Below are 24593 nucleotides of genomic sequence, written 5' to 3'. Positions count from 1 at the left end.
CTGCTTTTGCTGTGTCCCACAGTAGTTGGGGCTTAGTGTTGTTGTTGTCGTTTGTTTCCATATATTGCTGGATCTCCATTTTAATTTGGTCATTGATCCATTGATTATTTAGGAGCGTGTTGTTAAGCCTCCATGTGTTTGTGAGTCTTTTTGCTTTCTTTGTACAGTTTATTTCTAGTTTTATGCCTTTGTGGTCTGAAAAGTTGGTTGGTAGGATTTCAGTCTTTTGGAATTTACTGATGCTCTTTTTGTGGCCTAGTATGTGGTCTATTCTGGAGAATGTTCCATGTGCACTTGAGAAGAATGTGTATCCTGTTGCTTTTGGATGTAGAGTTCTGTAGATGTCTATTAGGTCCATCTTTTCTAGTGTGTTGTTCAGTGCCTCTGTGTCCTTACTTATTTTCTGTCTTGTGGATCTGTCCTATGGAGTGAGTGGTGTGTTGAAGTCTCCTAGAATGAATGCATCACATTCTATTTCCTCCTTTAGTTCTGTTAGTATTTGTTTCAGGTATGTTGGTGCTCCTGTATTGGGTGCATATATATTTATAATGGTTATATCCTCTTGTTGGACTGAGCCCTTTATCATTATATAATATCCTTCTTGTCTTTTGTTACTTTCTTTATTTTGAAGTCTGTTTTGTCTGATACCAGAATTGCAACACCTGCTTTCTTCTCTCTGTTGTCTGCATGAAATATCTTTTTCCATCCCTTGACTTTAAGTCTGTGCATGTCTTTGGGTTTGAGGTGAGTCTCTTGTAAGCAGCATATGGATGGATCTTGTTTTTTTATCCACTCTATTATTCTGTGTCTTTTGATTGGTGCATTCAGTCCATTTACATTTAGGGTGATTATTGAGAGGTATGAACTTATTGCCATTGCAGGCTTTAAGTTTGTGGTTACCAAAGGTTCCGGGTTACATTCTTTACTATCTTACTGTCTAACCTAACTCACTTACTGAGCTTTTATAAATGCGGTCTGATGATTCTTTATTTCTCTCCCTTCTTATTCCTCCTCCTCCCTTCTTCATATGTTGAGTGTTATGTTCTGTGCTCTTTTTAGGAGTGCTCCCATCTAGAGCAGTCCCTGTAGGATGCCCTGTAGAGGTGGTTTGTGGGAGGCAAATTCCCTCAACTTTTGCTTGTCTGGGAATTGTTTAATCCCTCCTTCATATTTAAATGATATTCATGCTGGATACAGTAGTCTTGGTTTGAGGCCCTCCTGTTTCATTGCATTAAGTATACCATGCCATTCTCTTCTGGCCTGTAGGGTTTCTGTTGAGAAGTCTGATGATAGCCTGATGGGTTTTCCTTTGTAGGTAAACTTTTTTTTCTCTCTTGCTGCCTTTAATACTTTGTCCTTGTCTTTGATCTTTGCCATTTTAATTATTATGTGTCTTGGTGTTGCCCTCCTTGGATCCCTTGTCATGGGAGTTCTGTGTACCTCTGTGGTCTGAGAGGCTATTTCTTCCCCTCTTTTGGGGAAGTTTTCGGCAATTATTTCTTCAAAGACACTTTCTATCCCTTTTTCTCTCTTCTTCTTCTGGTACCCCTATAATGCGTATATTGTTCCTTTTCAATTGGTCACTCAGCTCTCCTAGAATTCTTTCATTCCTGGAGATCCTTTTATCTCTCTCTGCATTAGCTTCTCTGCGTTCCTGTTCTCTGTTTTCTAGTCCCTTAATGGTCTCTTGCATCTTGTCCATTCTGTTGTGAAGTCCTTCCAGAGCTTGTTTTATTTCTGTATTCTCCTTCCTTAGTTCTTGCATATTTCTCTGCAAGTCCATCAGCATGGTTATGACTTTTGTTTTGAATTCTTTTTCAGGAAGACTGGCTAAATCTATCTCCCCAGGTTCCTTCTCAGGAGAAGATGTAGCAGATGCCGAAGCTGTGTGCGTTATTCTTGTCTGGATCATATTTTGCCTTTTCATGTTGACAGGTGCTATTGACTGTCAGCTGGGAGGGACAAACTTTTCACTTGCTACTGGCCTTTCTTTACTGGGAAAACTGCGACCCCTAGTGGCTTGTGTTGGGTTATTGCGTGTAGACTGGGTCTTTGTGTCTTGCCTGGCCGATATGGAGAAAACTTCCTTTCTGAGGTGGCGGGGCCTGCCTTTGGCTGCTTCTCTGCTTTTGCAGCGCCCGGAGGGGTAATGGACGGGGGGGGGGTTGTTTGGCTGTTTACCTCCGTGAGGGGTCTTAGAGCTGTTGCCCAGGGGGTTAGTGCGCCCGGTTTTCCCTGTAATTTCCAGCCACTGGACTGTGACCTTTGTTGTTTCCATCCAGCTGTTATGTCCCTGTCCCTTTAAGACTTTCAAGAAGCACTCGCTTTTCTTTGTCACCGGGGCATCAGTTTCGGAACCTGCTCAGAGATCTTGCTGCCCTATTTCTCTAGTTTTTAGCCCTCCATGCATGCACTGTGTCTGCGCTCTGGTGCGGGTGGCTGGGGCTGGGTGTTTAGCAGTCCTGGCCTCCCCCTCCCTCCTGCCGGGAGCTGGGGGGAGGCGTGCTCGGGTCCCGCCGGGCCGGGGCTTGTATCTTATCCCTTTCACCAAGCGCTGGGCTCTTGCACGAGTGGATGTAGTCTGGCTTTTGTCCTGTGTCTTCTGGTCTCTCTTTTAGGATTAGTTGTATTTGTTGTATTTTCAAAAATATATATGTTTTTGGGAGGAGATTCCCACTGTCCTACTCATGCTGCCATGTTGGCTCCGCCCTCCAGGAAAACTCTTACAGTTATCGATTTAATGAAGGATCTCATTAAGGATACAAGCCAACAGCCAGATGAAGAGATACACAGGTCAAGGTCCTGAATAAAGGGGCATCCGTCTTTGTGGAGCTTGGAGCCTGGCTCAGAGGCATGTGGAAGCATCTGGTTCCCCAAGTATAGAAGCTTTCTGAACAGGTAAATAATAAAAAAGGTTCCAAATGCTGTTCTCGTGGGTTTTTATGATTTACTAGTCCTGTGGCGCTAGTGTTACAGCTCAGTGGCATTAAGCCATTGGCCAGTGGCTGATTCAGCCTCCAGCCCCCTTCCCACTCCCTTCCTGGGAGCCTGGGGGAAGGAGTGCTCATGCTCCCCCCTCTACTCAGAGTTGGTCCTCCTGGCAACTAGACCCTGAAAATCCAAGTGACCTTCCTGAGTGACAAGACATCCATTTCACTTCTGTGGCTCTGCAGTGTTTCCAGGAACTGTGGATAGAGAACAAATATATCTGAGAAATATATTTGGTGACCTGACTGACCAATTATCTATGTCTTATAAATCATTTTATCACATGTTTGGTTTATTTAACAGAACAAAGATGATTTTAGACAACCCTGGAAGCTCACAACAGTTTTTTCTTATGGTTTGAGAAACAGGGACCAACTTGCCTTTCTCAGGCGGTATGGCAGCACTGCGTGTTTGATTTTGAGGTTTTGCCTGGCTCACTTCTGCTCAACTTCATGATCTTGCTTAGCTCTGTGTCATTTCTGACACAACTAAAGCATCTGACACCCCCGTGCTGGGTGACACTCCCGCCACAGCCCATGGTCCCACAAGGGCTCATGTTTTGTCTGTTCATGGAGCCTGGTTTACTCAGCCACAGGTTGCTTGAGAGCAAGGAGTACTGTCATCTTTCTATTTGCAATGTTTTTCAGAGTTTCTGCCATAAAGCAGGCACCCAGTAAATGTGTGGGTCTTTTTATTTTTTATTATTTAATAATAAATTATGAAGAGAACCACAGGTAGAAAGAGGCAGAAATAACTTGGAGCCACATCACCAGTGACAAGAGGATCTGTAATATTTTACTATCTAACGTTTTCCTTCATCCATTTTTCTAACTGGTCTCACTAAAAGTCCATAGTCTTGCTGTCAGATAAGTGAGTTGACAACAAGAATGTAAGGAAAGTTAATTATTTATAAGGCAATGCATTACATTTTACCAGAATGTATTCTAATTTCTGACTGTGTCTAACAGAATGTTTGTGGGTAGACCAGTGTTTTGGGGCCAGTGCCAGCTCTTTGGTGCTCTGATGGAGACAAGGTCAAGGGTATCTGTCTTAGCAGCTCTGAGCCCAGCACTGTCGTGAAGGGGTGCTGACAGTGAGAAGCTGGGTCCTGGTGCAGCTCTTGTTCCCACGTGGCTGGGAATATGGATGGGAGAACGGAGTTCGGTAACTCCTGAGATAGTTGTCTGCTAGATTAAACTTCTCAGTTCTTTGCAGAGTTGTCAGAAGAGCATGTATACTCTCACCTGGATTGCTGTGGCCTCCTTTGATTCCTTAGACCCAGGTTTTGTTTATACCTGAGGTTTGTCTGAAATTATCTGCAAATGTCAAGTCTGTGGTTTTGGTTAGACTTTCAGAGGCAAAACACTGCAGACTCAACAGAAAAACCAGCTCCTCCAAGGGGAGCTTCCTTACAGACTCATTCTTTTTAAGGGGGGAAATCTATCCCTTGTTTCTTTAAAAATAGGCACTTTCTGTGGGAACAAGAATATTTTAATGTGACTTTTTAAAAAAAAGCCACAAACACAGGGACAAATTGACCCGTCTTTCTGAAAATAATGAAGCAAAGAAACATTGCTGGTCAGTAAATAAAAAATAATTGGTATCAGGCTTTCGGAAAGAAAGAGGAAGAATGTTGTCAAGCTTAAGCATTGTTGAACATGAATTTCTTAATTTCATGCTTGATTATATTTCTGGAGGTTTTAAATATTTTCTGACAAGGTCCCTAGTTGATGACATTGATTAGAGGCTAGGTATTTGTCTCTTTTTCTTTTTCCATAAATAGTATGATTTGTAGGATTCTGTCCATAAATCTCTGGTGTTTATTTCATGTGAGAAGTGACTTCAGTGAAAAGAAAATAGTGCTTTTTGTTACTACATTGCCGCTTGGAGTAGGTTATGGTCTGGCTGGCCGCTTGACCACCTTCACCCTGCCAGTGGGCAGGCCCAGGTCCGCCTTTCTGCTCTGCCGTGAGCAGTGTGTTTGCTGGTCCTCTCAGACTTAGGTGCTCTTGGGTCCCAAGGTGACTACTGCCATTCTTGGTACTACAGGAAGAGCGTAGTGTTTAATATGGAAAAACATGAATTTATTTAACATAGAGACAAACACAGAAAACCTCCAGCCAAAGCTCAGTTCTCATAGTCCAGAGATGCGTAACATTGACCCTTCTTACAGCTGTAAGAGCACTTGGAAATACCCTGGCTGGTCTATATCAGCCATTGTCAGAATGTGGCTTGGGAACTTTTGGGCATCCCTGAGATCCTTTTGGGAGGGTCACAAGGGCAAAAGTACTTTCATAATAATGCTAAGAGATTCTTGCATTTTCACTGATTCTCTCACTGATGCTGCGGAGTGGAGCTGGCAAGAGCTTACACAGTACATGGTGGTGTCACCACTCTGGCAACTAAGGGAGTGTGTATTCTCTGGTCTAAAATTTTTCTCATTTTTAATTTCTAATGTGATAAATATTGATAAATATAACCCATATAAGCAGAAACACTGAGGAATGTTCCCAGTAGTATTTAGGAGTGTGAAGGGATCCTGAGAACACAATGTTTAAGGGGCACTGGTCTGCATTAATTAAGGTGCTCCCCTGGCACTGGAGGGGATCTAGCCTCCTACAGACACTCAGCTCTGTGATTCCACAGAGCCAACTGTTAGTTAACAAAGCAGCCTCAGAGCCTAGGCTTTCAAGTGGGCAGCCTGCAGTGCCTGCAGGGCTGTTCTGGGGCATGGGCCTTGAAGGGGAGGAGGCCATGGGGGGATGCAGTGGTACCCCCCGCCTGGCCTCTGCTTTGACTGGAACTGCTCTAGCTCTGTCCTTTTTTCCTTTTCTTTTGTAAATTATACATGCCATACAATCTGCCCTTTTACCCATTTTTCCAGTCTCCAGCTCAGTGGCATTAAGCAGTCATGTTGTTGTGTGGCTACCACCGCCTCCATCTTCAGAGGATTTTCATCTCCCCACCAAAGCTCTGTTCACATTCAGGACTAATGCTTCACTTGCCCACCTCGGCCCCTGGCAACCACCGTTCTGCTTCGCCTCAGAAAGTTTCATTAATCTGGGTATCGCCTCAAAGAGGGTCACACAGTGTTTGCCTTTTTGTGTCTGGTCTATTTCTTTTAGCATAATGTTTTCAAAGTTTATCCATGTATGTATAAGAATTTCCATGCTTTTTTTTTTTGGTATCATTAATCTACAATTACATGAGAATTTCTGTACTTTTTAAGGCTGAATAATATTCCATGGTACATATATTCATTTTGTTTATTCATTCATCTGTCAATGGCCTTTTGGGTTGTTTTCACCTTTTGGCTGTGTGGGTAATGCTGCTCTGAACATGGGTGTGCACATGATCTTTTGAGTCCCTACTTTTCATTCTTTGGCATATATGTGAAATGGAGTTGCTGGGTCATATGATGATTCAGTATTTAATAATTTGAGGAACCACTGTGTTGTTTTCCACAGCCTTCTTCCCAGCAGTGCACAGGGTTCCCGTTTCTCCAAATCCTCACCAGCACAGGTGTTACTGTGTGTTCTAATAGCTGTCCTGATGGTATAAAATAGTATGTCATGTGAGTGTGCTTGGCATTTCCCTAATGATTAGTGATGTTGAGCATCTCATGTGTTTATTGGCATTTGTGTGTCTTTGGAGCGATGTTTACTCAAGTCCTTTTCCCATTAAAAAAAAATTGGATTGTTTGTCTTTTTGTCATTGAGTTGAAGGTATCCTTTATATATTCTGGACCTCAGTCCCTTATCAGATATATGATATGTACAGGTCTGTCCATTTTGTATGTTGAACTTTTACAAGGTTTCATTGTAGTAAATGATTTTTTCAACAAAAAGCTTTAAAGCCTATACTGTTGTTGCCAGTGTTGTCAACTTTTGTTGCCCTAGATGTTTACACACTGCTCTGTAGAAGGGTGGATGTCAGGACCACAGTAACTATGTCAGTGCTCGCAATTAATGTATAACTGCTTCGCAGTTTCTCACATTACTCAAAATGTAGCCCTGACTGCTCTTAGGGCATATATGGCCTTATAGATTTGCTATGGGAGAAAACAATGATGACTAACACTAAATGCTTTTTTAAAACTATTTTTCTTTTGCATTTGTAGTAACTGTAGACTTTTACAGAACTTTAAAGGTACCATATTCCTCCTCCTATCAGCTGAGAAGGAATTGTCTTCAGACTTTTCAGAAAATCTAAAAAAGGTTGAATTCCAAGGTATCTCTAGACAGCCATTTGAGATACAAAAGTGTCTTTCAACAGCAATGCTAATGGAGGACCAGAAAGTTGCAGGTTAAATTATGGAATGGATTTTTCCATCCTGAAATCTAGTAAATTAGGAGAGGGAAATAATGCCACATAATGTTAAATGAGAGGTTGAATTGCTGGCTCATGCTATCACCAGTCACTGGTCCCAGCATCGTGGTAGACCAGACCTCCCACGTGGCTGTGCTGGGGCCTGCCTGCTGTGCTCTTTGAGAAGTTGGGGCCGCTTACATGCTTAGGCATTGACATGGAGCTTTAGAAACTTGCCTTGCTTTCTGAAAGATAGTTTGAGAAGTGCTGGTCGAGGGGCTGTCCTTGCCAGGCTCTTAGACTCCTTGATTTCTAAATTAAGGGGAATGGTTTTGTTTGTGTTTTAAGGAATTGGGATACTTGGCCTCAGTTGTTGCTTCCCTCTTCATCGGCATTCTTCAGACATTGCTCATGTGTTTTAGTGCTTGTATTTCCTTCTTCCACTCTCAGGAATTGTGCTTTGTAGACTCCATATTTGTTGTGAAGCATATTTCCAGGTAGTTGTTGAGTGTGTCCTTTTTCCAAAGAACAGAAATCACCAAAATGGAAAAACTTTTAGCCCTCAAGTATTATCTTTTTCTCACCTGCTGTATTTTGAGTGAAAGCCATGTTATGTTGGCAACTTGGACTATGAACCCAATGAACAATGATGTATCTTTGTACCACTGTGATTTGTGTTCATAAAGTAGTACTTAGCAAGCAACAACATAGCTTTCAAGCAATTTATAAATGAGAGAAAAAGGATGAATGCCATGATCCTAAGCTAACACCATTTGGAACCAGCCGCCGTTCAGTGTCTGAGCTCTCCCAGCCCCTGGGGCCCGTTTCCTTGCCACTCTGCCTCCCGCCTGTACCTCCTGCTTCTGAGCAGCAGGCAGCAGCACATGGACGAGCATGCGGAGACCCTTCACCAGGCAGTCCTTTGCACTTGGGTGTCCAGGTCTCTCTGATCAGGGACTTTTACTCAGTCCCCTCTACATAGGAATTTCTGAAGGTCATTTTATTTTACCCTGGAAATGCGTACTGAGAGGACTAACGGCACTTGTTGTTTTCAGTCAGTAGGTGTGGAGAAGGTGAAATCATGGTTTTGATTCCTTAGAACTGGGTAAATGTGCTAACGTAGAAATATTCAAGAAATGGAAAATGGGGATTTCCTGCCAACTTTCCATGCCATTTGCTTTTGCTACTTTAGTAAACACAGTTTGTGCATAAAATATTTGTTAAAATTCTGAGTTTTACGGAAATAATGTCACTCAACATCCACCTTTTATACTTTTAAATAAAAGAGGCTAAACAATATTTCTCTAGATGCTTCTATGAAATGAATATAGAATGGGCATCCATGTAAAGGTGTATATACTAAGCACAATCATGAGAAAGTTGAGGATTTACATTTGGAGCAAGACCAAGGATTTCAGTATCCACCAAAAGGTTTATAGTCAGGTCTCAATTTTCTAGTAAGTATGTACATTAACTGGGATAAAAAATTAGTGCATTTATGAAAAAAATTGGAATTACCACGAATCTGAAGAATCATCATCCCATTTTATAAGGCATGCCGTTTGGTTTAGCTGCTCGGATGCTGCCTCATTTTGTCTCCTGACCACGGCCCACCTCATCCGTCTGCCAGTTATCCTCTCCTGAGTGCTGAATGGGCTGTCTCTCCCTCAGGGCAAAGCAGTAGCCATACATAGCTAACGTAAGTGTGATTTTCTCCTCCCTAGAGCTAGACTGGGAAAATGGAGGTGTTATTTGAGGGATGGGGGTTGGAGGAACAGGAAGCAAACACTAGGCCAGTTCTGATAGTTTCGGCATTTTCAGAGAACCCAGATAAAAAATAGAAAATGCTTTCAGACTATTTCAGCAATTTAAAACCTATTATTTGAAGTCATCAAGTGCTTTTTTATGTTTTGATTAGTATTTATTAAGCTATAATACTTTTTCTTTATTATCTTATCTCTGTAGTGATGTCTATATGGTAAATGTGTATCTAGAAGTTAAAGAATTTTTCTTTTGTAATTGTGGAAAGTAGCACATACAGAAAATCACATAAACATGATTTACACTTTAATCAGTTATTAACTGATTCAATGTTAATACATGTTACTGCCATTCAGGTCAAGAATAGAATATTGCCTGCATCTTGACAGCCATTCTCACTTATCCTCCCAGTAGTACTGCTTCCCTTCCTCTAAAGATTATAGATTTCCTGACTTTTTTAGGGTTATCACCAGTTTACATATTTGTTTTTGAAATTTATGAAAATGAATCATATGTATTCTTATGGATAGGTTTATTTTTTCTCAGCATTATGACTGAAAATTCATCTCTACACCTGAAGTGGTAGTTCCTATATTTTCGTTGCTGCATAGTATTCCTTTGTATGAGTATATCATATTTATTTATTATACTCTTGATCGGCAGGTGAGTTGTTTTCAGTTTGGGTCTATTATGAATAATGCTGCCTTGAACATTCTGCTAGTGTATGTAAACAGCAAGCTTGGAGTATTCTTTGAGGGAAAGTTTGTAATTTGTGGATTTTTGTCTGATTATTCTATAAGTTCTATAAGTGTGAAAATTTCCCACTAGGGAACAGTTTGTGAAAAAAGATGATGGAGTAGGAAGGCAAAGTATAAACCTCCTGCCACACACACACAACCCCCTCCAACGAAGCAACTACAGCAAATACAGTTAACCCTGAAAATGTCCTGAAGGCTGCAGAAGAGACCACCTACACCTGGTGAAGAAGAAAAGAACACACAGAGAAGGGTAAAGTGGCAGAGCCACCACCGATTGGGACCCAAGCCCTTCCCCCATCCCAGCCCACAAGCAGGAGGAAGAGGAACAGAGCAGGGAGAGGAATAGGTGCCCAGGAACTCTGCACACCTTGTCCTGGAGACCTGCTCTGGGAACACAAGTCCATGTGCATTGGGCGTTAGTGATTAATAGGGCTGGACATCAGGGAGAGCTGGACAGCTTTGGGAGGCTGAGGCTCCAGCTGCTTGTGAAGGACAGGCACACTCCGCTGGTCCTGCTAAGACCCAACACTGAGGTGGCAGTTTGAAAGATTTGCTAGCAGCAGGAGGGGAGCCAAAGGGGCCAGGCTGGGACGGAGCTCTCTTCCCAGGAGAAAGGGCAGTTGGATGATGCTTCCTCAGCCCTCCTTTTGCCCAACAGGTCAGGCAGTCTCAGGAGCCCCAGATGCTCCATCCCCCTCACTGGCAGCTCAGCCCCAAGGTGCCTCCCTGTGCACTGCCAACACACCAGCCCACTCAGCCCAGCAGCATCAAATTTGGCTGTCTGGGATCCAGAGGGATGCTTTCCTGGCATTCTGGGGCCTGTCTTAGTCCAATTACAGAGTCTCCTGCAGGAACCAGCTCCTGGAGTTCATTCCTCCTCCTGATGACCCAGCCCAGTGCCACACACACTCACTTGCTGCTTACACCATGTGACCACATGACTCGCCACCCCTGGGTGTCTGCCTCAGAGCCACACGACTGCCTCACCCACCCCCCTAGCCCAGCAATGCTGTGATTGCTGAAGGGAAAGCAGAGGTCACCCTACCCACAAAGATCCAAGCAGGAGCCTGTGCTCTGATCACAAAGGGCCTGCTGAGGAAAACAGCCATCCACTACGACTGAGATAGGCCACTGCTGGCAGACAGAGAGGAAGGCAGCCCCACCCATAACCTTCCAGCACAACTGGGGGTCCACCACAAAGGAGAACCAGGCACTGAAGAGGAAAGAGTCCTGAGCTTCTGGGCACCAGAGGATGCCTTCTTCATAAAGCCATTACTGTTTAGACCAAGAAGCATAGCAGATCCATCTAATACAAAGGAAGAAACACAAAAACCCCGACAAAATGAGGAGTCAGAGGAATGTGTTCCAAACAGAACTGCAGGACAAGACACCAGAAAGAGGGCTAAATGGAACAGACATCACCAGTCTTCTTGATAAAGATTTCAAAGTAACAGTCAAATATGCTCACTGATCTGCAGAAAAGTATTGAAGATCTCAAGGAGGACTTGAACAAAGAGAGAGAAGACCTGAAAAAGAGACACTTAGAGCTGAAGAATACAGTAACTGAAATGAAACATAGAATGGTGGGAGTGAATAATAGATTGCTGCAAGTAGAGGAGACAACGAGATGGAAATTAGAGAACAGGAACACAAGAAGCTGAGGAACAGAGAGAAAAAAATCTATAGGAATGAGAGAATGCTAAGAGAGCTGTATGACAAATCCAAGCAAAACAATATTTGCATAATAGGGGTACCAGAAGGAGAAGAGAGACAAAGAGAAAGTCTCTTTGAGGAAATAATTGTTGAAAATTGCCCCATGGTGGGGAAGGAAATAGGCACTCAGGTTATAGAAGCACAGAGAGCCCCTAAAAAAAGGACCCCCAGGAAGACACCTCTAAGACATAATAATTAAAGTGACAAAGGATGAGGAGAAGATATTGAAAGTAGCCAGAGAGAGAAAAAAGATTACTTATAAGGGAAATGCCAGCAGGCTACCAGCAGACTTCTTAGCAGAAACTTTATAGGCCAGAAAGAAGTGGCATGAAATATTTAGTGTATTGAAACAGAAGGACCTTCATCCAAGAATCCTCTACCCAGCAAGATTATCATTCAAATTTGAAGCAGGGATTAAACAATTCCCAGATAAATGAAGAGTCAAAGAACTTATAACTACTAAACCAGCATTCCAGGATATGTTAAAGGGGTTGTCTAGATGGAAATGTTCCTAAGGCTAATAGTTTTCACCGTGAAAATTAATCCACAGAAAAGGTAATAGACTAATTACTTACCAAGCAAGTATGAAATTAAAAGTAGTAAAACCAACTATATGCAGATTATGACATCTAATACATAAAGTATGGAGGAGGAAGAAAAAAAAGTAGTAGTTTTAGATTATGTTTGAAATAGAGCAATCATCAACTTAATATTGAATCTTATAGTAACCACAAACCTAAAGCCTATATAATAGACAAACAAAATATTGAAAAAGAGAAATCCAATCATAATACTAAAGAAAACATCAAATAATGAGAAGAGTATAAGAGAAGAAGAAAGGAACAGAGAGGAGCTATAAAAACAAACAGAAAACAGTTAATAAAATGGCAATAAGTACATACCTATCAGTAATTACCTTAAATGTAAATAGAGTGAATGCATCAATCAAAAGACAGAGTGGCAGAAGAAAGAAACAAGACCCATCTATATGCTGCCTACAAGACACTAATTTCAGACCCAAAGTAATACACAGACTGAAAGTGAAGGGATGGACAAAGATACTTCATGCAAACAGTAGGCAGAAAAAAGCAGGAGGAACAGTACTTATATCAAATAAAATAGATTTCAAAACAATGAAAGTAAAAGCCACAAAGAACTTTGTGTCAGTCCAGCAAGAGGATATAACCATTATAAATATCTATGCACCCAACATAGGAGCACCTAAATGCATAAAACAAATACTAACAGAATTAAAAGAGGAAATAGATAAGAAAACAGAGTCACTGAACAATACATTAGAACACATGGACTTAACAGATATGTACAAAACATTCCACCCAAAAGAAGGAGGATACATATTTTTTTCAAGTACTCCTGGAATGTTCTCTAGAATAGTTCACTTATTAGGCCATGAAAGAGTCTCAGTAAATTCAAAAAGATTGAAATTGTATCAAGCAACTTCTCAGGCCACAATGGTATGAAATTAGATAAATTACACAAAGAAAACAAAAGTACCTGCAAACACATGGAGGCTTAACAACATGCTTCTAAATAGTCAATGGATCAATGATCATATTAAAATAGAGATCAAGCAATACATGGAAACAAATGAAAACAAAAATACAAGAATTCAAAATTTGTGGTACTCTGTAAAAGCAGTTCTAAGAAGGAAGTATGTGGCAATACAAACCACCAACCTCAAGAAATAAGAACAATCCCTAATAAAAAGATGAAACTCAAAATTAAAGAAACTAGAAAAAGGAGAGCAAATGAAACTAAAGTTAGTAAGAGAGAAATAATAAAGATCAGAGCAGAAATAAAAATAGAGAAGAATAAAACAATAGAAAAAATCAACAAAACCAAGAGCTGGTTCTTTGAGAAAATAAATAAAATAGACAAGCCCATACACAAATTTATAAAGAAAGAAAAAGTACATAAATAAAATCAGAAATGAAAATGGAATAGTCAAAACAGATACCACATAAATACAAAGAATTATCAGAGAATTTTATGAAAAATTATATGCCAATAAATTAAATAATAAACCTAGAAAAAATGAACAAATTCCTAGAAAAATACAAGCTTCCAAGATTGACCTAGGAAGAAACAAAATCCGAACAGACCTCTTACTAGTAATGAAATTGAATTTGTAATTTCAACAAACAAAAGTCCAGGATCAGACGACTTCACAGCTTAATTTTACCAATCATTTAAAGAAGAGCTAAAACCCATTCTTCTTAAAGTATTCCAGAATGTAGAAGAGGAAGGAATACTTTCAAACTCATTCTGTGAGGCCAGCACCACTCTAATACCAAAACCAGACAAAGACACTACGAAAAATTTTAGACCAATATCCCTGATGAAAAAATCCTCAACAAAATATTAGCAAACTGAATTCAAAAATACATCAAAAAGATCATGCATCACAAGCAAGTGGAATTTATTGCAGGGATGCAAGGATGGTACAATATTTGAAAATCAATCAATGTAATATGCTACATTAACAAGGAGGAGGATAAAAACTGCATGATCATCTCAATAGATGCTAAAAGAGCATTTCACAAAATTCAACATCCATTCATGATAAAAATTCTCAACAAAATTGGTATAGAGGGCAAGTACCTCAATAAAGGCCATATGTAACAAACTCACAGCTATCCTCATACTTAACAGCAAAAAGCTGAATGCCTTTGTCTAAGATTGGGAACAAGACAAGGATGCCCACTCTCCTCACTTTTATTCAACATAGTTCTGGAGGTCGTAGCCATGGCAATCAGATAACACAAAGAAATAAAAGGCATCCAGATTGGCAAGGAAGAAGTTAAACTGTCCCTGTTTGCAGATGACATGATATTGTACATAAAAAACCCTAAAGAATCCACTCCAAAACTACTAGATCTAATATCTGAATTCAGCAAAGTTGCAGGATACAAAATTAATACACAGAAATCTGTTGCATTCCTATATACTAACAATGAACTAGCAGAGAAAGCAAGAAAACAATTCCATTCACAATTGTATAAAAAAGAAAAAAAATACCTAGGAATAAACTGAACCAAGGTGGTGAAAAACCTGTACTCTGATCTGAAAACTGTAAGATTCTCATGAGAAAAGTTAATGATACCAATAAATGGAACTCTATCCCATGTTCATGGTTTGAAAGAACTAATATTGTCAAAATGGCCATCTTGCCCAAAGCAATGTACAGATTCAATGCACTTCCTATCAAAATACCAACAGCATTTTTCAGTGAAACAACAAATAATCCTAAAATTCACATGGAATCATTAAAAACTCCAAATAGTCAAAGCAGTCCTGAGAAAGAAGAACAAAGCTGAGGGAAATTATACTCCCTGACTTCAAGCTATACTACAAAGCTACTGTAGTCAAAACAGTATGATACTGGCACAAGAACAGAACCATAGATCAATGGAACAAAATAGAGAACACAGATAAAAATCCACATGTATGTGGTCAATTAACATATGGTAAAGGAGCCATGAATATACAGTGGGAAGAGGATAGCTTCCTCAAAAACTAAGCAGCTACATGCCAGAGAATGAAACTGGATTACTGTCTAACCCCATATACAAAAGTAAACTCGAAATGGATCAAAGATCTGAATGTAAGATATGAAACCATAACACTCTTAGAAGAAAATATAGGCAGAAATCTCTTGAACATAAGCATGAACAATTTTTTTCTGGACACATCTCCCTGGGCAAGGGAGAAAAAATAAAAAATGAGCAAGTGGGACTACATCAAACTAAAGAGCATCTGCATAGCAAAAGACACCATCAACAGAATAAAAAGGCATCCTACAGTATGGAAGAATATATTCATAAACAGTTTATCTAGTAAGGGTTAACATCCCAAAACTCATATGCCTGAACACCAAAATAAAAACAACCTGATTAAAAGCTGGACAGAGGACCTGAACAGACATTTCTCCAAAGAAGAAATACAGATGACCAACAGGCACAAGAAAAGATGCTCCACATTGCTAATCATCAGGGAAATGCAAATCAAAACCATAATGAGATATCACCTCAAACCAGTTAGAATGGCCACTCTGCAAAAGACAAGAAATAATAAGTGTTGGCAAGGATGTGGAAAAAAGGGAACCCTCCTACACTGGGAACATAAATTGGTATGGCCACTGTGGAAAGCACTATAAAGGTTCCTCAAAAAGTAAAAATAGAAATAGCATTCGACCAGTAATTCCACTTCTAGGAATTTATACCTGATGGAAATTTGTTTATTCAAAAAGTTATATGAACCCCTATGTTTATTGCTGCTTTATTTACAATAGCCAAAGTATGGAACCAACCTAAGTGTCCATCAGTCAATGAATGGATGAAGAAGTGGTCTGTATACACAATGGAATATTATTCAGCCAGGAAAAAAGAAAGAAATCCTGCCATTTGCAGCAACATGGATGGATCTAGAGGGTATTATGCTCAGTGAAGTAAGCCAGGCATAGAACAACAAATACCATATGATTTCACTTGTTTGTGGAATCTAAAAATGAAGCAAAAAAAGAATGAACAAAACAGCAGTAGACTCATAGACAGTGAGATGTGACTGGTGGTTATCACTGGGGAGGGATTAAAGTGGGTGGATGAGGAGGGTAAGGGGGATAAAAGGGCACAAAATTTCTTAATCATAATATAATTTGGGCACGGTGATAGTAGTACACCATGGAGAATATAGTTGGTGATTCTGCATCATCTTCCTATGTTGACAGATAGTAACTGCATTAGAGGGGTTATAGATTTAATTATATTGGTAACTGTTGAACCATTGTGTTGTATACTTGAAACCAGTATAAGATTGTATATCAACAATATTTCAATTAAAAAAATTTCCCACTATGATTAAAATTAATTATTTCTCCTTGTAGTTATATCAGTTGCTGTGCTTTGAGTCTTATAGTTTGTTTTACATTTCTATCTTATTAGGTGCTTGAAAATTTAGAATAGTTTCATCTTCCTGGTGAATTGAACATTTTATCATTTACCTCTAATACATCTTTATCTCTTTACATCTGGTAATACTTTTTGCCCCGAAGTATATTTGAATTGGTACTGTTTATTATTTGATTCCTTTGGTTAGTTTTACATGGTAATTCTTTCCCCTTTTTCTCTATTCTTTTAGTCTCTCTGTATCCCTATATTCTTATGTGTTAAGATGTGTCTTTTGTAACAGCATATAGTTTTTTAAATTAAAAACTTAGAATATTTGGTTTTTACTTGGAGAATTTAATTCATCTACATATTATATAATTACTGATATATTTGAGTTTAAATTTACCATCCTACTGTGTCTTTTTTTGGTCTATTCTGTATTCCTTTTTCTCTCCAAACTTCCCCTTTTGGGGGTTGCTTTTTATTATAAATTTTTCTCCTGATAATTTAGAAATTATATACTGCCTTTGAATTTTCTGTTAATGGATATCTTAGAAATCATATATGCATTCTTGAATTACTAAAGTCTAATGTTAACACTTTCATCCTCCCTTTTCCTGGAAAATGCAGGGACTTTAGAATTGTTTAACTGTGGCTTATATACTGTTGTTTTTATATTTTAATTTCTGCATGTATTTAGAACTTCAGTGATACTATTCTTATATCATAAATATGAATTAAAATTTTCCCATCTGCCATTTTTGATGTTATTCATTTCTTCTCACATCTCCAGACTTGCATCTGAGATCATTTTCCATCTGCCTAAAGAGCATCTTTATAGCAGGTTTACTATAAGCTTTTTGTAATCTTGATTCTTGAAGAGTATGTTAACTGGATATAGTAACTTAGCTGGCCCTTTTGTCCTTTCATCATATTGAAGATATGTTTTCTGGCCATCTTGCTGTATTTTCATGTATATTATCCATGTCTCTGTGTTTTCCTGTTGTTTTTACTTTCCATGTTGAATTCTGAGTAGTTTCTTCTGATGTATCCTCCAAGTTCACTATTGTCAACTTGGTCTAATCAGCTATTAAACCCGTCTGTTGAATTCTTAACTTCATTTATATTGTTTTATAGTTCTGGAATTTCTATTGTATTCTTTTTCATCTAGAGAGTCATTTTTATAGTTTTCACTTCCTTAGTGAAATTTTGGCCTTTATCTTCATAAAGGACCTTCTTACTTACTTTATGATTTTTATATAGCTTCTAAACTGTCTGAAATACCTCTGCTTTTTCCCTTTGCTTCTTGTCCATTATTTTTGTGTTCATGTTCATGTGTTCTTTTTCTTCCTGTGTGCTTGGCTGTCCTTAATTATAATTTTTGTTGTATTTGAAGAGTTATTTTTAGAAATTATTAGAAACCTAATATGATGTTCTCTTCCTCCAGAGAGGATTTTGTTTGCATCTCCCAGATACTTGACGGCACTGACAGCCTGGGACCGCCTTAATTTCATTTCATTTTCAGTTAGGCTGAAGTCTCTGTGCAGGCTGGTTTACTTCTGGGTCACCATCCTCTTAGGGTGCATCTTCCTGGGTCCCACCCTAGTGTGGGTGGTTTGCTAGGACTCCCCTTGGCAGTGGGCCGTCAAAAGAGCAGCTTTGCCTTTTAACCACTCCTTCAGGATCAGAAATGCCTCCCTAGGCCTGCTACCCTCTGTGCCAAGATCATTCTCTGATAATTCCACACTGTCTTTCAGATTGTTTCATAATTTTTGAATAATGTTTTTATATTTCATGTAGTTTATAGAACAACTTTAAGCAGGAAGGATGTCTCACTTATACAGTCTATCATTATCTGAAGTAGCACTGATACTGGATATAACCTTAACTAAGTATGTTTACACTGAGTATATTTTGTACCATACTTCTGCTTACTTCACTTATCCTGGTTAATCAAGAAAACTTACTGTAGACTTTCACTTCCAGCCGTTTTAGAGTGGCTAAAAGAGCCATGTTTTGAAGACACTGAAGAACTGCAAAGGAACTCAGGACTCAAGGGTTATGAACCTGAGTGAAGAAAGCTCAGAGCACTGAGCAGACACTCCACAGCTACTCTTCACTCTGAGGCATTTGCCATTTCTTGAGAAGCTGGGGGAGACCAAGACCCTGAGCTACAAAAGGTCAGAGAGGTTAGTAAAACTTGGCAATTTGTGGGGTTGTAGAGACATGCATTGGAATTCCAAAGGAAAAGATTTTTTGTTAATCAGACTACCTAAAAATGTAAAACTTCTGTACATCAAGAAATATCATAAAAGCATGAGAATGCCTAAAATTAGAAAATCACTATTTTCAACCCCTAATAGATCTAAAATGATCACCAGTAGATTTTAAAACCTTTAGGGAAAAAGTTGATGGTAAACTTTATAATGCATGGATTAGTTGATAATATCTGAAACTACTGATCAGTTTCAGCATTGTGAGACACCCAAACATCACCTGCCTTTGATTTGAATCAGTGCCCCCATCACACCACAGTGAGGTACTCTCATGGAAGGATTAGCCCTGAATCTAATGAAACCTACAGATCCAGCTCTCAGTTTGTAAACAACATACAGGGGATGGCAAATGTGAAAGAGCAGCACATGAATGCATTTAGCCAAATGCACAAGTGTAAGAGAATCTATAGGTCAGATGTGTTGGTTTTTCAAGGGATAAGTGATATAAAAAGGTTTTTAAAAAGGGCAGGGTAATTGTTATTTTAAGGGAGACTTATTTTTATATTATTTTGTTACAGGTTAAGGGAGAAATATTGATATTTACCATATGCAATGTGCATATCTTGTTTGTATCCTAATATTAACAGCCCAAATATAAAAGGAAAGTTTTAAGAAATTTGATCCTAGATGGGCTACTAGATGACATTATGTTGGCTTTATTGGGTATGAAAGAGATATTTTAGTTAAGTTTCTTCCTTTTTAAAGTCCTTATAAAAAGATACAAATCAAAGTATATAGGGTAGAGTGATACTGTAATTTGCTTTAAAAATGGAAAAATTTGATACTTGTTTGAACTAGATACTGGGTACATAGGGGTTCATTTGGCTGTTTTGTCTACTTTTTTGCTTATTTAAAAATACTCATTAAAACAGTTACTAAAAAAATCATAAACAAAATTTTTCTTGTATCACATAGCCTATGCTAAGTGAGACTGTCATAAGTCCCTCTCCCTGTCGAAAGTCATCTCTTGAATGATGTCAGCTAGAGAGGCAGAGCATTTTATTAGCTTAGCTTTTTCCTAGCTAGTAGATGTGTGTATTCCCCCACTTAAGGAGGCACACCTCACCCACAGTGTCACTAGTCTATATGGAGAGGCAGAGGGCAGTTCTTTGGGGTAAAAGTCAGGTGCATATACATTAAAAGGAGAAGAAAAGGGTGCTAGGCAGGCAGAAGCCACAGATACCACCACGGTTCACTTGTTGGTAGCTCAGCACATTCAAGCCTACTGCTTTCCATCTACAGCATTTTTAAAACACTTCCAACTAACATAATTAGATTTCCCTCAAAAAGGGAGATAATCCAAAGTAATGCCTGGTTAAAGTGTCTAGTCCAGGAGTTCTGGATGTCAGTTCCTCTTCCCATCTGTTATAGTCTATAAATTATAAACTTTAGAAAATTTATCTACTAATAATATATTCTGTATGTTCAGTAGTAGTGAGAGGAAAAAATGAAAGCAAAGGGAATTTTAAAAAATTACATGACATAGCAAGATGTATACAGTTAGCATCCAATATTTCACTCCTGCGTTCTGACCAAGTGGGTGAAAATGTGCACATGGTGCAGTGCCAGGTGATGGTGCAATGCCAGGCGATGGTGGTGTGTGGGGTGTGCATTTGGGGTACTGGGCATGCAATGGTGTGGTACTGCTGAGCACACCTGACTTTGTGGATTGGAAGATGGTCTAGTCACTGAGGCCTGCCATAGGCTCTCCCTGAATTTGGATCTCCACACAGGCTTTCAGTAGCATGGATTCCCTGGGTCATGTGAGCTGGTGAGCAGAGCACTTCACCACAGACCCTGTGCAGTGATTCTTGCTCCAGGCTCTGCCTCTATTTTCTCATCACCCAGCAGCAGGAAAGTGGTCTGAAACCCATGCAGTGTATGTTGCCTTCAGAATCCCAGATAGATCAGCCCAGCATTTTGCCTTTTGGCAGGTATGAGGTATAGCTGTTTGCAAAAAAATAATAAATTTTTTGTTTATTATTAATCTTGAGTCAGTAATTAGTATACATGGCATTAAACTGAGAAAGTGCAGAAAGTTGTACAATAAAACCTACGTTCTTTCCTGTGCTTACTATCCAGCTCCCCAGTTCTCCTTAGTGGGGCAACCACAGGTTCTAGTTTCTTTTGTATCCTCATTTAGAGGGTGTTCAAAGGGAATGGACCTTTGGATCCTAAGAAACTTCCTAAAGTGCCAGGTCCTGTGTGTTCAGGGGATTTCTAGCCCACTGTCAGAGCACATGCAGGACAACCAGATGTTCCTGTTCTCCAGGTCCTAGGAGCCTGACCCCTTCAGCATGGTAAAACAGTGTAATATCTTGTGTCCTGAGTTAGTATCTTTGAGGAAGGTCAAAGTGAAATGTTTTCTCATGTCCCCAGTTTATCCCAGTGAAGGACTGCTTTTCCAGCTTCATAACTGCAATGTAGTGCCAAGGGTGGTATTAATTGGCTTCAGCTGGGACCCACACCAGACGTGCAGCTAGAATTGGAGCCATCACTTGATTCAGTTCAGGATAGCCTAATACTATTGACTAAAACTCTTTGGCCCTTCATTTGGGGAAGTGGGGTTCTCTACAAATCACCAGAGGTAGAGCATTATTTTTTTGATAGTCCAGTGACTTTTCACTTGGCCATTCCTACTAGAGGAGTGTAAGAAGTCAGGGGTCCTGACTGCAGACGATTCATCATTGATCTGTATTACCTTCTTATCCCATGGACTTCTGGTTCCATTTCCCTAATAGGAACACAAGCTTCACTTGTATATAATTTCCCTGCCTTGGCTCAGTAACCAGTTCTAAGCTCCCCTCATTTCTCCAAAGGTCTGTTGTCTACAACCCACTATCAGGTACCAGTTTGTAACAGATACTGTATCAAGTACCAGTTTATATTGGCTACTGTATCAGGTATGTATTTGTATCAGATACTGTATCAGTATATATGAGACTGATTCAGTTTGTGGTTTTCAGTTGAAAAATCACAGAAGCCAATAGTGGCTAATTTAAGCTATAAAAAAGAAAATAATATTGGAAGGCCCCTGGGTAGCTGACAGAATTCAGGAAAAGCCAAACCTGGGTGGAGGACATGACAGGGAAGCTCCAGGGATCTAGACCAACAGGATCTTTGAATGCCTTAGATCCATCCCTACAGCAATCTACACAAAATCCAGATTCCCAGATGAGTCTGGTTTGCCTGACTTGAATCATCATCCCATCCCTTACTTGATGGCACAAGGCCCCTTGATTAATAGACTCACCAAGACTTGGGGAATGGAGGAGAGGAGGTACTGTGGGTAAAATTGCAATATTACTAGAATCTCTCACCTGGCTTTAGTGCATCTCCATATCAGTAGGTGTTTCCAAGGGGTGAAGAGAAGTAGTCCTTCTCCACATCAATAGGTAATTTACAAGGGCGAACAGGGCTTATCTGGACCTGAAAGGTTGAGTGGAGTTTTGCTGCGGCTGGGTCGAGAGAGAGCGGGACAACTGCTTGTAAGAAGTAAACGGGTTTCTTAAACTTAATTTCTTCCTTTGACTGATTTCAGTTTCAAAGGTATTTTGCCCCGGGATTTTTACCTGGAGTTACAGGTACTTTCCTAAGGAAAAGCAACAACCAAAAGAAGGGAGGAGGAATGCTCAACAGGTAAACCAACAGATGCCCATTCCAGAGATTCCCATCAGGTCAGCATCTCTCAGTAGGGATAAATGCCCATTAAAAGGAGGGAGGCCTTTTTCTTTGGGGGCTGCTGTTCTTAAGTGTGGCATTATGTTGGCATCCCTGGCTCCTACTGTGGCCTGGACTAGACAGTGGTCAGCTAGGGAGAGGTAATGCGAGAGGTGGGAGCATGTGCCAGAGCTGTATTTTGTGGGACCTCAGAGACTCAGGTCTCAGACTAAATACCAGTAGCACCTCACCCCCAAGCCCTCACCCACTTCACAGGCTGCGATAGAGTACCAGGGCCAGGACCACTGTGCTGCATGACCCCAGAGCTTTTTCCATTTAAAACAATCAGATTCATTTCCATTGGTAAGCAAAAGGGTGTTTGTACTTTTGTTATAATAAAATAACATTTCTTTTCTATCAAAAAGTTCTTCAATTTAGTGTCCCCAGATATCCAAACTAATCTGCATCTAGAGCCATATAAACATATAAGAAATACATCAGTTTGTTTCTTCAGTTTATTTCTTTGTTTAAGGACACAAACTTTAGAGCTGGACTCTGAATTCAAATCCAACTGTTGTAGCTCTGCCATTTACTAGCAGTTACTTCCTTTCGGCTTTTACAGAGTCTCATTTTTGGCAATTAAGTAATCTCTCTGTGCCTGTGTAAAATGAGCATAATTAATAGTACCCATTTCACAGGATTGTTGTGAGGATTAAATTAACTAGTGTGCATAATGCATTTGAATGCATCGCCAAGAGCATAGTAATTGTATGTATGTAAAAGCTACTATTACTGTATTTATAAAATGGGATATAATAATTTTTACATAGATAACATAAAAATGCCTTTAAAAATGTCTTTTTGTGGGAGTTTGTGGATAAAATGAAGGTTCCTGTGGCCAGGATTCTCACCTGGCTCTGGTTGGCAAGCTCACTATACACGTGTGGACAATGAGTTGTTATTGACTTTATATAGAGAGCCCTGCCCAGTGCTTTGGATAACTTGCTGGCATGGCTGCAAGGCTGCAGGAGAGTAGAGCAGAAGCTGGAGTGGTGACAGAACTGGAGACAGACCCAGAGGACAGCTGTGTGGGCAGAGGGGCCCAGAGGCCGAGATTGGCTTCCTGCATGCAGACTTGCTCTGAGTGGACGGGGTTTTAGTGATTGACCTGCCACTGTGGAAATAAAGTTGGGTATAACCTTTTCACCCCAAGAACATTCTACTGTCATTTTTTTTGTCACATTGAATCCATAGTGAACTTGCCCAGGGCTGGAACCCACTGGGAAAATAGTGTTACCTTTTAAAAGTTAAATTGCTCTCTCTCAAAAAATGTTATGACATTCAGCTCAGAGCTATACTTTGAAAAATGTCAGTGAATTATTCACTCCTTCATTTAGCATTTATTGTGTTTGCTGGGCATGTGCTAAATTCTAGGAGATCATGAATTTACATGCAGCGGAGTGAGCAGATAAATGCCCAGTGTAGTTACTGGTGGGATGAGAGCTGTGGAGGAATCAGCTGAAAGGCCTGGCCTGAAGGCAGGGAAAGTTTGCTGTGTTACACGACAGAGTAGAAGAGGGGCAGGGCTTGGGTGTGCAGGCTGGGGAGGGGCACCGTGGGTGGTGGGGGGCTGGGGAGGAGCTGCATGTGTCCAGGGCTTTGGAGAGAAGTGCTGGTCTTGTCTTCAGGGAGCTAGGATTCTTTCCAAGGAGGTGGTGGGGTAGTTCAAGCCAGAGTTTGCTGGGTCTGATTTACATCTGGGAAAGTGGCTTTTGTTGACTATGTAGGGAATGAATTGACAGGAGCAGGTGGGACCAGTTAGAAGACTCTAGGGAGTAAGTAGACGGGATGGGATGGTGACAGTGGAGACGGAAAGAAGTGGATGGAGTTGAGGCACGTGCTCACTGTGTAATTCTGCTCTTCTGTTTCACATGTGGTTCAGGTGTGGTAAGGCAAGTTGATGAGTTCTTATTTTTGGTCATTTAGGGCTTGTATACCTCCTCAGTAATTGGAGTTTATCATATTTTATTAAAATATTCTTGTGAATGAATTGAGATCAAACATACACAGCAGTCTTTAATTAAACAGATTGTTCAAATTGGTACATGTGGAATGAATTCTTTTTTTTCTAAGAAGTGAAGAAAACTGAGAAGAAAATTCATTAGACAGTAATGCATAGAGATTTTTTTTTAACACCTAAATGAGAAGTCAGAAATGCATAT

General features: G+C 39.9%; 1 protein-coding gene across 12 annotated transcripts in view; it reads left to right on the top strand.

Annotated features, from left to right (window-relative positions):
* FANCC (FA complementation group C) overlaps window positions 1–24593 on the top strand; it is a 319450-nt gene that overhangs the window by 124490 nt on the left and 170367 nt on the right. For 3 of the 12 annotated variants that reach the window (XM_073228773.1, XM_073228772.1, XM_073228774.1), the window contains 3 exons: window positions 1822–1888; window positions 2716–2898; window positions 18422–18624. The exons of 2 other annotated variants lie outside the window; for them this stretch is intronic. The gene's annotated coding sequence lies outside the window, so the exon portion shown is untranslated. The remainder of the gene's footprint in view (window positions 1–1821; window positions 1889–2715; window positions 2899–18421; window positions 18625–24593) is intronic. 7 more of the 12 variants (XM_036991263.2, XM_036991262.2, XM_073228775.1 and 4 more) reach the window with 4 other exon arrangements.

The sequence above is a fragment of the Manis javanica genome, chromosome 2 (genome assembly GCF_040802235.1).
Source record: "Manis javanica isolate MJ-LG chromosome 2, MJ_LKY, whole genome shotgun sequence".
In the NCBI taxonomy this organism is placed as follows: Eukaryota; Metazoa; Chordata; class Mammalia; order Pholidota; family Manidae; genus Manis; species Manis javanica.
This window is presented reverse-complemented; position numbering and strand designations above follow the sequence as displayed.